Here is a 15,437-nt window from a genome sequence, read left to right on the forward strand (position 1 = left end):
AAGAACATGTGCATGCAGGATTGTTTCAGAATGCCACATACAATGCCATGGCTTCTGATATTGGATGTACCTGCTGGAGCTTAAAAGAAAGACATGTTCAAGCAGGATTATTTCAGATGACATACACAAGGTCATGACATATGATATGGTTGTACCTGCTGAAAGTTATAAAAGGAATTATTGGATTATGCAGGATTTTTCCAGGATGTCAGACCCGATGTCATGACATCCTGTACACAGAACATTCAGTGTGAATGTCTGGTGTTTTGTTATTGCACAATTAACGGCAATTTTTGAATGATTGAAGATTTGATTAGCTGGCGCATTCAATCATGGATTACAACCAGATTTACTTATTTTCCAAGGAGATCTAACCAGCTGTTATAAAAAGATTTGATTGGAAAATAGATTTAGGGTTTTCAAGATGTCCAAGCCCAGCATAATGCTTCTATAAAAGGGGACTTAGAAATCCTGTTTGAACACACAACCAAGACTGAGCGAAATACAGAGAGAGAGCTAGGGTTTATGTCTGTTTAGTCGTAAGACTTATAGGTCATTCAAGTCATCCATTGATGATTGAATTGGACTGATTTGTGGTTGTAATTTGTCACTCTAAAGTTGTTAAGCAAGAGTGTGTGTCTTCTTAATCAAAGCTGTGAAGCAAGATCAAGAGTGTGTCTTCTTGATTGAAACTATGAAGTAAAATCAAGAGTGTGTAATTGAAAAGTATTTTCTTTTCACAAGGGATTGTTGTTTAAAATTACTAGTGTGTGATTGTAAGGGAAGTGAGTGGGTTCTCATATCTAAGAGTGCTTAGGTAGAAATTGCACGGGTAGAGATTAGGTGAGAAAGACTGTAACTTGTTGAAGTGTACGGAGAGTCTTTAAACTAATTTTATTTTAGTGAATTTCCTTCCTGGCTTGGTAGCCCCCAGACGTAGGTGAGTTGCACCGAACTGGGTTAACAATTGCTTGTGTGATTTGCTTTACCATTCTGTATCTTTATCCATTGTGTGTTAACAAATATTAGTGTTGTGACATTACCTTCGACATCTTATATCTGATACCAGAATTTCAGAATGGATAATATTGATTAGATAAAATTCATCCCATGATCAATTTAGGTTTCTATTTCCCTTTCCCCTTTCATCTTCATCCATCTTCTTACCCAATCCATCATTGACCAATGATTTCTCTACAATCCAAAATGCTAGTTGATTCATCAATGACCTTGTGTCAAATGAATCAACATGAGTTTTGTTGAGATAGGACCCTCCCATTTTATTTTTGTGTGTGGTATGCTTTAGGAGCTTGGTTCTTTATACAATGTCTCTAGCATGCATTAACACCAATAATTTTATTGCCCGACCTCAGATAGTTGTGACTTCTACATAATTCCAATTACGATTGCTTAACATAAAGCTAAATTTGTCCCAAAAGGCATATCATTCTTGTAATTGTGATTGTAAGTCTCCCATTCCTCATGGTATTGTGTAAAGACTTAACCTTTTTTCCATTTGTGAGAGCTAGTGGCATACTTGTTGATTTATCCAAGTTGGAACCCTTCTCATAAATGATGTCTTGGTTCATGTCTTTATGCTTGTGAGTGGATGGTTGAGTGTTCTCCAAAGAATGACTTAAACAATTGAATCCTTCACTAAAATTTGACTAACATTTTCTTTATTATTGCTTTATCTTAACTTATATGTCATTTACTTAATGCAATTTAAATTTAGTACCTTTATCATTCATTGTCATTTACATTTCATGCAACTTTTTTATGTTTCAGTCATTTTTACTTTGCTCACTTAATCCATACCTTTGTGCTTGTATATATTGCGTGCTTATGATTTTGTTCTGTTTGTGGACTTAGGACCTTAAAATACCTAATAACAACAAAAACTCTAAAAAAAATGTTGGTGGATTGTTGGACCTCTGCCCTTGACTTGATCTGAGCTTTTGGACTTAGAATAGGAAACTTCCCTATGCTTTAACAACTTGGCTAATTCGATTATTTGAGACTGATTTATCTTGGACAATGCCATTCATCTTAGATAAGCCTTGAGTTCCCCATTGGTTTGCCTGTTATTTTGTCTTTGTGTTTAAGCTGTTATTTTTATCTTGTTGTTTATATCTTATGATTATTTCTCTGAGTGTGCCACAAGGAATATTTCATCTGATACATTTTAAAGATACTGAAGACTGCTTGCTTGGATGTTGGCCATATTTATTTGATGCCTCTTATCTTCATATTGATTGCTTGGATGGTTATGTTTATTGCTTGCTTAAAAGTCCAAAGGAAATGGGTTTCTATCTGACATTCTTGTCTTGTGGATTGCATCCCATTGGTCAGATCTTTTCAACTCTAAACTTTTAATTTTTGTCTAGGATAGTCCCTTCTTCTCCTCCCACTTCTTTAATTTCAAAATCTCTCCCTCATTTCAAAGCCTTCTTTGTTTGCGTTTGCAACTTAGACTTGTTTTAATGAGTAGAAACTTTGGCCTTATGCCATTGAATTTTCAAACATTTTCTTAAATCAAGCTTGTAAATAAACTTAACGATATTGACTTTAATTTCAAAAGACAAATAAAGCTAACAACCTCATCTAATCGTTTTGGCCATTTTGTGCCTTTTTCTTTTAACCTTTTCAAAAAGAGAGCATTTAGATTTGAGTTATCTTTGGTTGAGATATAATTCTCCCATTTCCATGATATTTGATTATAAGTCTTTCCATTTATTAGGGGTTAGTGACATACTTGTTGATTGAATCCAAGTTGGAGCCCTCCCTCTTAAATGTTGTAAAGCACTCATTATCAGTGGATGTTCAGTTGAGTATTCTCCCTTTGATAACAAAAGATCTTTAAGCTTTTGTTAAAATCAATCCACCCATTTCTTCTAAATTTTTACCACGAACTACGAGGTTTTGATCCCTCATTTTTATGTTGGTACGTAGGCATAAAACCGAAGGTCTTGTCAAACACAAAAAATGTAATTAATGAATTCTTTTATCACCCCCTCATTCCTTTTTATCAAACATCATTTTCAAGTAAAACACTTGCACACAAAAAAGGGCTCCCTAGGAGTACCTAGGACACTTTGGGTGCTAATACCTTCCCTCTATGTAACCAACCCCCTTAACTATAATCTCTGGCATTTTATTAGTTTTGATTTGAAAACTTCTTATCTTTGGGTTTTGTTCTTACTTTTACCCTTTTTCCTTTGGAAACAATAAAAGCGCGGTTGCAACTCTGGTTTTATTGACGTTGAGTTAACCAATAGCTCGATGGTCATGAATTTAGAGCTACAAAAATAAAGTGGCGACTCTGCTAGGGAGTAATCCTCAGTGGGTTTAGCTTACTCTTTTGTGCGTATTAGTATATTTGATGTTTGTTTGTATATATTGTTGTGTGATACTTTCTATCTGTGTTGGTGATCTTTGTGCAGTGAGATAAGGTCTAACCTAAACTTGAGTGCAGTTTAAGATAGGAGGGTTGTATAGTCATGTTGGCTTTGAAGGAGTAGTCCTGAAAGAGTTGACATGAGTATCCCCACTCAATGGAGACCTCTTTGGAGTTACTGATGTCACACGAGTAAATCATGGATAGGAATTACTTTCTCTAAATTGGGGGTCCGAGAAGCTGAGGACCGTAGAACATTTAACCCAACTTGGCCTATTTAGGATGTAGTGCAGAGACTGTTCAAGTGTAGATTGGATAACACTTGTTACACGATACTACACTCAGACGAGTTTCTCTTAAGAATACTATGGGTTGATGAGTCAGTCATCCTAACCTATAGTATCCGATAGATGGGATTATGACTCTGGGAACTTTTTAGAACATGATCTACAGGTTTTATCCTTAGGACACTCCTTTGGGATGGTTCTTAACATGACTCCATGCTCGTGACTCACAACAAACCCTTTGATTCTTGGTTGATCCGATCAGTCTCGTCAATATTAATGGAACTTAGGTGTTAATAAAGGTGAAAACCATGATCCACCAAAATGGATGATTGATCTTGATGATGACTTGATTTATCCCTTGACCTTTGTTTGTGTTTGCCTTGTGTGTGATCCCTTGTGTGTGATTGTTGCATTCATGCATACATGTGCATCATAACATTCACTACAGAAAATAAATTTCAAGGAAACTAAGGTCTATTTGCAAATATTTTCATATCATAGATTGGGGACGAAGGAACACTAAGAAGTACAGTTTCAAATGTCTCGACTTGAAAGAGTTAAGGAAGCTATCATCCTTTGTAGTTGGTCCCTTGGATTTCAAGCAACGTAATGGGAAGCTTTTATTTGTATTGTTTACTGATGCGGTTGAAGGACTTTTGAGTGTCTTGGTGCAGTTTTATGACCCTCTCTATCGGTGCTTCACTTTTCCTAATTATTAGCTTGTGCCCACGTTAGGAGAGTATGCCCATTTCTAGGGTATACCTGTATCTAACAAAGTACCTTTCACTGGATTTGATGAGATTTTGAGATCTCAAGTCATAGCCGAAGCTCTTTATTTGAAGAAATCTGAGATAAATGCTAATATGATGAAGAAATTAGGGATTCTAGGGTTGACTTCTGAGTTTCTCATTGGTAGAGCTATTGCTTTTTCTCAACTTGGTAGCATGTACCCTTTTGAAGTCATCTTTGTCTTGCTTATCTATGGTTTAGCATTATTCCCTAACACTGACAATTTTGTTGATGTTAACGATATTAGAATCTTCTTGGTTGGGAATCATGTTCCGAATTTGTTGGGTGACATGTATTTCTATTTGCATTTAAGAAGTTATAAAGGCGGTGGAACCGTTGTGTGCTGCGTTCCTCTTCTGTACATGTGGTTTATTTTGCACTTGCCTCAGACGCCTGCTTTCTTGGAGAACAAATAATGTCTATGGTGGTCACAGAGACTTATGTCTCTCACTAATGATGATGTTATTTTGTATGATTCTGCTTTGGATATCTTAGATATTATTGACAGTTGTGGTGAATTCTCCAATGTGCCTCTCCTTGGTATACAAGGAGGAATCAACTACAACCCTGCTTTGGCCCATCGTCAGTTTGGTTTCCCCTTGAGAGATAAACCTAATAACAGTCAGTTAGAGGGTCTATTCTATCAGGAGGGTAAAGATCCCCAAAATTTGAAGAGCAGGATGATGTATGCTTGGCAAAATGTTCATAGGAAGGGTAGAGCCAAGCTTGGTCCATGCAATTGTGCATCTTTGGAAGCTTACACTATTTGGGTGAAGAAGAGAGCTTTGAAGCATAAGATGCCATACACCTACGAGAGACCTATGTATGTGCTTATGGTTGAGCCATCAATTATCCCTAAACAAGATGTAGAGGAGTTGGAAGATGCACTTGCCAAGATGAAGCAAGAGAGAGACCTTTGGGAATAACAGTTTGATGCTTTGAACCGAAAGCATGTGGAGTTGCAACTTGAGTCGAAAGACAAGGATGCACTAATTTAGGTTCTTGAAGAGTGTGCAGTGAAGAGACAAAGAGAGCCATAGGATTTATTTTCCTCTATTATTCCTCAGGCTTCCGGTTCTTGGAAGAAGATTGTTGATCAACTTGTCCTCGAGAAAACTCAGATGCAGACAACTTTTGAGTTAGAGATTAGACGCATCTGAAGGAAGTATAAACCGTTGGCTAGTATAGTTACTAGGGATCCTTAGGATGATAATTTCCTTTTCTCTTGTGTTTATACTCTTTGGTTTCTAAAATTGTACTTAGTGTAATCCTTCCAAATTTATATGAATAAAAGGATATTTTATGGTCAAATTATTATTATTATTGATTATTATTTGGAATATTTGCAAATAGGACTTCGTATGTTACTTGAAAATAAAAAAAAATGTATTTCATGCATCATTTGTACAACAGGTTGCTTGAGTTCCAACCTTCATCCAGATGTCTTATGATTCTTCTTCTTTGTATCAGACAAGCTGGCTCATCACTATAATACTCGAGCTAATCTCCAGAGAAGAATGGATCATCTAGAACAAGAGAACCGAGAGCTTAAGGATGAGATTGCTAGACTCACTACTTTGATGGTGTAGCAGTAAATTCATGATCATCAAGCTATGGATAAGCAAGACATCAAATAACAAGAGTCGCCACCGCGCTTTTATTGTTTCCAAGGGAAAAGGGAAAAGTACGAACAAAACCCAAAAAATAAGAAGTTTTCAAATCAAAACTAATAAAATTCCAGAGATTACAGGTAAGGGGGTTGGTTACACAGAGGGAAGGTGTTAGCACCCAAAGTGTCCTAGGTACTCCTAGGGAGCCCTTTCTTATGTGCATATGTGTTTTTGTACAAATGATGTTTGCAAGCAAATAGAATGGGGGGATGAGAAAAGAATTCATTAATTATATTTTTGTGTTTGAAAAGACCTTCGGACTTCTGCCAACGTACCAACATAAAAATGAGGGATCCAAACCTCGTAGTTCGTGGTATAAATTTTAAAGTGGATGCATTGTTTTAACAAAACTTTAAGTTTGAAAGGCACAAAGGCCTTGAAATTCTGGTATCAGATATGAGCTAGTACAAGTGACACAAGAAATTCAGGATAAAAGATAAAGAACAGTAGTACAAGTGACACAAGAAATTGTTAACCCAGTTCGGTGCAAACTCACCTACGTCTGGGGGCTACCAAGCCAGGAAGGAAATCCACTAAACAGAATTAGTTTAAAGACTCTCAGTAAACAACTTCAAGTTACAGTCTTTTCACCTAATCTCTACTTGTGTAACTTCTACATAAGAACTCTTAGATAAGAGATCCTACTCACTCCCCCTCAATCACAGCAGTGATGTGAAAACAAATATTACAATGAAAGGAGACACTCTTCAAGAACACATACTTGATCTTGCTTAAAAGCTTCAACCAAGTAAACACACACTCATGCTTCAAAGCTTAGAGTGGACAAATTATAACTCAAAAGTCAGTCCAATTCAATCACCAATGGATGAATGAATGGCTCACAATACACACCCTCACACAAGACTAAAACCCTTATTCTCTCTCACTATTTCATTCGTTATTTCTTGTGTGTTAAAATCAGGTTTTCCATGCCCTTTATATAGAAGTGTTTGACTGGGCTTGGACATCATAAAACCCTAAAACTATTTTCCATTCACATCTTCTTATGACATCTAATCATATCTTGTTGGAAAATAAATCAATCTGGTTTTAATTACTGATTGAATGGCGCGTTCAATCTTCACATCAATCACACATAGATTAGCATAAAAAGCGCAATCCCAAAATCCATAACATTCAGACTGAAAGTTATGTATACATATGTCTTGACATCGGGTCTGACATCTCAGTTAAATCCTGCACAACCATATTTTAAATACTCTGCAGGAACCTGTTATCTCATGTCAAGACAACACTTGTGACAACTTGTGAAAACTCTAGGTATTACCAAAATTGATGCCAACACATAGAACCAACAAACTCCCACTTTGGCAAATTTTGGCTAAAACATACATCAGATCATTTGTTTCACAAGAGAATAATCACAGTATCAGTTTAGTAGCAGAAGTAAGAAAACACACATTACTAGTTATATAGCAACTAATAAATACATATAAACACACATGCGCTTGTGCTCCAGAACACACTACCTCCAACACCAACTAGCACAAGTCTGCTCAACATAGACAAAACACTTCTCCTCTCTAACATCACCTGTAACATACACCTCCCCATCTAACATCACCTTCAACATCATCTGTAGTAAATAGATTAACTCCAACATACATCTGTCACATCATCTGTATCATACAGATTATCTCCAACATCATCTGTAATGTGTGTAACATCATCTGTATAACATAGCTACTTTAGCTACTTCTCCCCCTTTTTAGCCAAAAGAGACCAAAGAGACAAAACAAATGTGAAATTTTTACAAAATAACCCAATTTTTCAAGGAAATTCCCAAAATACCCCTAGTTTAAAAAAAAATCCCAAACTACCCCACTTTTAGGAGGAGTCGCCAATTGAATTGGAGACTCCTCTTAAAAATTGAATGGAGGCGCCAATTGGATTGGCTAGGGAAGGTTCCCTAGCCAATCCAATTGGCGCCCCTGTGTAGGGCTTAAGAGGAGGCGCCAATTCAATTGGAGACTCCTCCTAAAATGCTATTTTTGTGTTATAAATAGATGCGTTGTGTGAGTAATTGTTCCACATCTCATACAATCATTTGGCAATCATGTTTAGTGTTCGTCGCCGATACGGTAAGGTGATTTATGCGAGAGAGAAACCTCAGATGCTGATGTTGTTTTGGAACATCACTACGTTCGATCAACTGAAGAGGGAGTTGGTTCATTGGTTAGATGGGAAAATACCATTAGGGGAAAAAATTAGAAGTATTGAGAGACTTGATAGTATCTTTGGTTGGGTGCGAATGAAGACTGATAAGGATGCTAGGGAAATGATGTTCGGTCGAGACGACATCAATTTAATTGTTGCAATCAGTTAGAGATATTTTTGTTTTCAGATAGCTTATTTTGTACTGATGTTTGTTGTGAACCTCGTTGTAACAAAAACATAGTGATATATAATGATTGAAGGTTACAAAAATACAATGTTACAAAAAGCTTAAGACCTAGATGATGCTCCTCGATTGGGACAATTGTTCTTGTTGTGTCCTGGTTGACAACATATACTACATAATCATATCATTTTATCTATGGAATCCATCTCTGTTCTGATACGTGTGCTGTTTGTCCTTCCTTTTTTCTTTCTATGCATCTCGTCATTGTGCCAAACAATATCACTTCATATGGAGGCCAGTAATCCTCTATTGGTATTATCGAGAAGCTTTGATTATATACATTCATGACGGTGTCGGCCTTGTACACATCAGATAAATGGATGTAAGCATCTTGACGAGTGTAAGTGCATGCTGCAATGACATGGGAGCAAGGTATGCGAAATGCCTGGAATTTTCCACAATCGCACCAACTTCTGTTTAGTCTAACAGCGTAGGCTAAATTTGGTCTCGTACCTTAAGGGGGAAATACTTGCATTGACTATTCTAAAAAAATATTGGATTTTGATATGTGATCTTTGACACAATACCCGATCCTATACAGGATTGTATTCTTTTTTTCAAATGCAAGAAGGTTGCATTTCTCCTGATCGTAAGTCTAATGGTATCGGTGTTTCAAAAACAAAAACAATATAGCCCAGACTCGTATGTTTCACCGTTGCAGTGAACGTTGACACTGTATAATGATGAAGATGACATTGTGCAGATGAAAACTATTTTCTTACTGCAGGTGAATGTGAGTGAAGTGTCTTGGATGTTGATAGTAAGATACTTAAATAGAGGAGTGAAGTGTCTCACATGCTAGCTAGTTCGAAGTGACGTGTCGCACATGCAAGCTACTCTGAAGTGACGTGTCGCACATGCAAGCTACTCCGAAATGATATGTCAACCATGCAAGCTACTAAGAAGTTACATGTTCAGCATGCAAGAGAGAGGACAGCCACGTGTCAGACATGTAGACACACACTCCAAATGAATTGGCGCCCCCACTCATTCCTTGCACATGGGCGCCAATTCAAGTGGAGAGACCTTGTCAAAGCATGCATTCAGACCTCGAAACCAAGCAATCAGACCTAGGTCTTGCATGCATGTCCCTATGGAGACACCAATTTGAAGGGCGACCCCTCTTAAAGGTTGTACATGGTTGCCAATTCAAGTGGAGACACCATGCAAGCTCAACTTTTCATGCTCCCATCCATTTTCCTATAAATACATCCACTCCATCAACACTTTTTCCACACCATCACTCTCACTAATTCTTCTACAATACTTCTTCTACAATTTCATCTGCAACAACTTCTTGTAGTTTCATCTACACCAACCCCCCGGCAAAATGTCTATCCTCACAATGGGCGAATCACATAGAGGAACGGTTGCAAACATCGCAACATATGTAAGTTTTATCTTTTGTTAACTTTTTTATCTTTCATCTTCACCAACCCCCTTTTATTTTAACATACCAACTTAGTCAAGTTCTTTGTTCTTTCTTTTATAGGATGTATCAAGGTTCCGAACTCGGGTCCACGAATATGTCCATATGGACCCGATGATTCAACCTTATGTTGAACTCGCCGGTTTTGGTCATATAAGCAAGATTTTCTCTTGGTCCATAGATAACAAATTCATTCTAGCTTTATGCGAAAGATGGAAACCAGAGACACACGCATTTTGGTTCCCAACCGGTGAGTGTACCGTGACGTTAGAAGACGTCTACATGCTTTTGGGATTACCCATTGAAGGTAAGGCTGTTAATGGTAAAACCAACTATGCGAATTCAATTTGCATGGATCTCTTGGAGACTGATTTGTTAGATGATAACGCAAGAGGTCAAGGTATACTACTTTCACGCCTTAAGTCGTACTATAATAGTTTATACTTAGATGAGCATTCTACCGAAGATGCTCGAATAATAAAAACTAGGTGTTACATTATGCTATTAATTGGCTCGTTTTTATTTCCCAAAGGTAGTGGTTCTAGCATGCATATTATGTGTTTACCTTTACTTAGACATGTAGATAAAATAGGAAGTTCAGTTGGGGATCTGCTTGTCTAGCCCATCTCTATAGCTCCTTGTACAAAAACTCACACAAAGACACATCTACATTTTCTGGATGTGCTGTTTTGCTACAAGCATGGGGTTGGTCAAGACTACCGTCCCTAGCACCCGTCAACAACAACCCTTTCACATTTCCGTATGCACAAAAGTAAGTTGTTTAAATTGCTATATCTTTACTTACTTCTTTAAAGATTATTACCTCTAACTAATATTTTTTTACTTTTTTGTGTAGATGGTCTGCACGTGGTATGAGTTACATTAGATGTCCAAGACACTGTATTACTCAGTATCACAACCTGTTGGATCACCTTCGACCGACAGACGTAAGGAAAATAACTTAATTATTTCGTTATATTTTGTTAACTTCTTCTACCTTGACTATAATCCAATCTTATTTTACATTTCAGTTTATTTGGCGTCCATACCTTAATTTGGATCATGACCATCAAGTCAACGCTGAAGACGCGACCGTATGGACTGCATGCACACCTATAATACGGTTCACAACTGTGGATATGCACAACAGTGATCGTGTGAAGCTGCAGTTTGGTATGCCCCAAAATATCCCAGATCCCCAGCTATCCTAGGAGAATGGCATTTGCGCAAATTTAATGACCAATGGAACTTCAATCCATGGCAAAGTTTCACAAGATCGGAGTGTCGCAAATGGAAGCATCGTCATGACCATGTGTTAACTGACGCAGTGATGCCAACTGAAGAAAAACTAAGTCGTACTTATATGGCTTGGTACATATCGGTTGGTTTTCAGTTCATCGCTGAGGATATGTACTTGTACGACCCACGTCAGATGACTTACACACCTGACACCTCAACATCAAACCCCTAACAACAGTGTCAGACCGGATACACACATCCCCTTGTCCGTCAAACGTTCCGTTCAACCAACACACAAACATATAACCGAAACATTCCATACACCCAACCCCAATACCAAGAGCATACCCCATACCACCACCAACCAATTGACCATCAACCTGAGACTCAACATCGCTTCGTACCCACCCCATCACCCTACCAAAGTCGCATAAGCCAGAACACTCAACGATCATTCAACACCAACCGCCCCTCCTCCTACCGTAGCCAAGAAGCCCAAACCTTACAAAACCAAAACATACAACAACCCTATCTCTACCAAACACCCCAACAACCTTTCCAACATTTCCTCGACGCATCGTTCACACCCATGTCTCCCTTCGACCGTCCCGGTCGCCCATCAATGAGTCAACCATATCCCAACTTCTCTGGCATGGATCATGAGCTCAGCTACGGCGGTACATGATCGATGCATACTGAAGACTATGCTGACTTGTCTGACTACTCTGTAGTTAGTAGTGACGCTCCTAGCCCCTCAGATGCTTAAACACCGGTACCGAATCATCAACGTGGGTTAGGGCCACGAGTTAGGGTAGCTAGAGGATGTGGGACCGGAGGTCGGTTAGGTGATCCCGGTCATCACCATTAGGTTTCTTTGTGTAAGCGGCAAATTTTATTAATATCAATTGGTCCTATATCAAATTTATCTATCACGTATACCATTTACCAAAAAAATAGCATTTTAGGAGGAGTCTCCAATTGAATTGGCACCTCCTCTTAAGCCCTACACACGGGCGCCAATTGGATTGGCTAAGGCACCTGCCCTAGCCAATCCAATTGGCGCCTCCATTCAATTTTCAAGAGGAGTCTCCAATTCAATTGGCGACTCCTCCTAAAAGTGGGGTAGTTTGGGATTTTTTTTTAAACCAGGGGTATTTTGGGAATTTCCTTGAAGAAGTGTGTTATTTTCGTAAAAAATTCAATAAATGTCTATTAGTCAAACAAAATGTCACACAGAAAGTCAGAGCAGATTGTTAAGTGTTACAGATCCCACAACTTTATACAAGCTGAGATAAAATCTAGACAATAAAAAAAAATAGAAAAATACATCAAGGCATCAGAACATGACTGCCAAAAGAACGACCAGAACATCCATCACAACATACCATAAGAAGATTGGGGGACAACTTCAACAAAACTAGTCAGAGGAGCTTGCATCAACATCAGAACCAGAATTGCCACTTGTTTCATCTTTAGATTCAGACCTCTCACTAGAGGTTTGGGCTTCTATTTCCTTGGCCTGTCCAACATTCTCTCTATCAGCTTGCTCCAAGCTGGCAATCAGAGCCTCTAAAGCTTCTTTCCTAGCTTTTGCTACCCTTATCCCTGTATCCAATTCCTTACAAGTTTCTTTCAGCCCAGCAATAAGCCCACCTTTTGAGGCTGGCTTTTTCACAACAGATGTCATGACAATGTCTTCGACATGACTGCCTTCAAACAATTTGTAGTGAATTGATAGATGAGGTTTTCTTCTACTAGGAAGATCATTTATGCTTAGAATTCCAGGGTGTTGGCTTAGGATAATCCCACAAATCATTGAGGGAAAAGCTATGGGCAACTTTACTTCATTTGTAGAAGCATGTTTGACAATTTGTTCAAACATAAATCTACCATAATCAAATTTTCGCTTGGTTTCAAGAGCAAAGATGAACCTTCCAAAGGCATTTGAAATTGTAGAGATGTGGTTGGTAGGCACCCAATTTGCTGACCCTATCTTGTGCAATATAGCATATTTCACAGTCAGCTTCCTAGCAGGGAGATGCATCTCGCTAGGCCACTCCTTTCCCTGTTTTGCAGTTATTTCCCTACAGACCTTATTGTATGTGGCTTCTAGTTCACATGCACCTTCTGTACCTCTTCCTAGAAACTTATTAATCACACTTGGGGAAAAAGTGATACATTTCCCTCTTACAAACCCTTTACAAAACTCCTTGCTATTTTTATCAGCAATGTCTTCAGGAATGTTGACCATAAATTCTTTAACCAGTCCTTCATAACACTGAGATAACCCAGCAACAGTTTTCATTAATCAAGCAGTTTTAATCAGGTCCATGACCTCTTTGACCTCCACAACATCCTTGCCTAATTCTCTCTCCATCGTCACCCTTCTTTGGATTACAAACTTCCATTTTGCTGCTCCATCTTCAAGATGGAAAGAAATATTGTTCAGGTGTACATCAACAACTTTTATAGGGGACTTCCTAACAGTTGTCCTCTTGATAGGGGAGATGTCAGGGACATCTTCTTCAACATCTTCATCTGACTCAGAAATGTCTCTCGCTTTCCTCTTCTTCACCTCAACTTTGCTCCAAGATTTTGAGGGCCCTACACCAGTAGTCTTCTTAGCAGTTTTGGCTGACATCATTTCAGCCACAGAGCTACCCTTTCTGGTCTTCATCCTCTTAGCCATACTAGGCTTCAAGTGATAAAGCAAGCTATCATCTTGATCATCCAAACTATCAACTTCTAGGTCAATCACCTTCTTTGTAGAATCCTGCTTCTTAGACTGTGAAGCATTGGCAGTAGGTGATGCCATAGATTTCTTACCAGACACAGTTTGCCCTAAAGAGCATAAACCTTCAGCAACCATATCCTTTTCAGACCTAGAGGAATCATCATCCTTCTCATTATGAGGTCCAACCTCAAGAGAGGGGTCCCTTCTTGATATAGGAGTAGAAACTCCCTTTACAGAATGTCCTTCATTGAGAATCCTAGTGACTAGGTTTTTTATGACACGATCAGTGTGATGCATGTCGTCCTTAGAACTAGGAGTATGAGTAGAGCTGTAAGGGATATTAGAACTGTTACCTTGAGTAGGGCATGCAGTGGCAGATGCATCCATGGGATGGTTGGAGTCAGGAGCTTCGCCTGGAATGACAGACAGGGGAATCACGTCTAAAATATCCTCATCAAGAAAGTCCATAGAAGGCGTTCTATCCTTGTGAGTAGGTTTGGTAGTTTTAGAACCAGATGGTGTTGGATGTTGTGACATCTTGTTTTTTTGTGGAAAGGTTTTAGTTGCCCTAGCAGAGAAGTTTGAGGAAGATGTAGGTGTTTGAGTAGAAGTTGCGTGTGAAAAGGTAATAGATGGAATTTCCAATACTAGGTAATGATTTACCATAAATGGGGCACTTTACTTTAAGTAGGCAGACAATAATATTATTACCTTTTCCACTCCAAATTAATTGCTACAAATTCTCATAAATACAAATCCCTAATTTCCCTCTTAGAAGTTCAAATTGATTTGCATCCAAGGCCTTTGTAAAGATATCAGCTAACTGCATTTTAGTAGCAACATGCTCTAGGACTATGATTTTATCTTCCACTAATTCTCTAATAAAATGATGACGAATATCAATATGTTTTGTCCTGCTGTGTTGAATAGGATTCTTAGAAATATTTATAGCACTCAGGTTGTCATAGTATAATTTCATGACATCTTGCGTGACATTGTATTTAGTCAGCATCTGTTTCATCCAAACCAGTTGAGAACAACTACTTCCAGCTGCTATGTATTCAGCTTCAGTAGTGGATAGAGACACACAATTTTGTTTCTTACTAAACCATGATATTAAGTTGTTCCCCAAGAAGAAGCATCCTCCTTATGTGCTTTTCCTATCATCAGCACTTCCAGCCCAATCAGCATCACAATATCTAGTCAGCACAAATCCAGATCCATGAGTGTATAGCATCCCATAGTCACTGGTGCCATTGACATATTTCAGTATCCTTTTCACTTGGTTTATGTGACTGACTTTTGGTTCAGCTTGATATCTAGCACAAACACCTACAGAAAAAGCAATGTCAGGTCTGCTTGCTGTGAGATATAGCAGACTCCCTATCATGCTTCTGTAGAGACTTTGATCTACACTAACACCATTTTCATCTTTAGAGACTTTCAGATGAGTAGGAGCAAGTGTCCTTT

The sequence above is a fragment of the Lathyrus oleraceus genome, chromosome 1 (assembly GCF_024323335.1).
Source record: "Lathyrus oleraceus cultivar Zhongwan6 chromosome 1, CAAS_Psat_ZW6_1.0, whole genome shotgun sequence".
Lineage (NCBI taxonomy): Eukaryota > Viridiplantae > Streptophyta > Magnoliopsida > Fabales > Fabaceae > Lathyrus > Lathyrus oleraceus.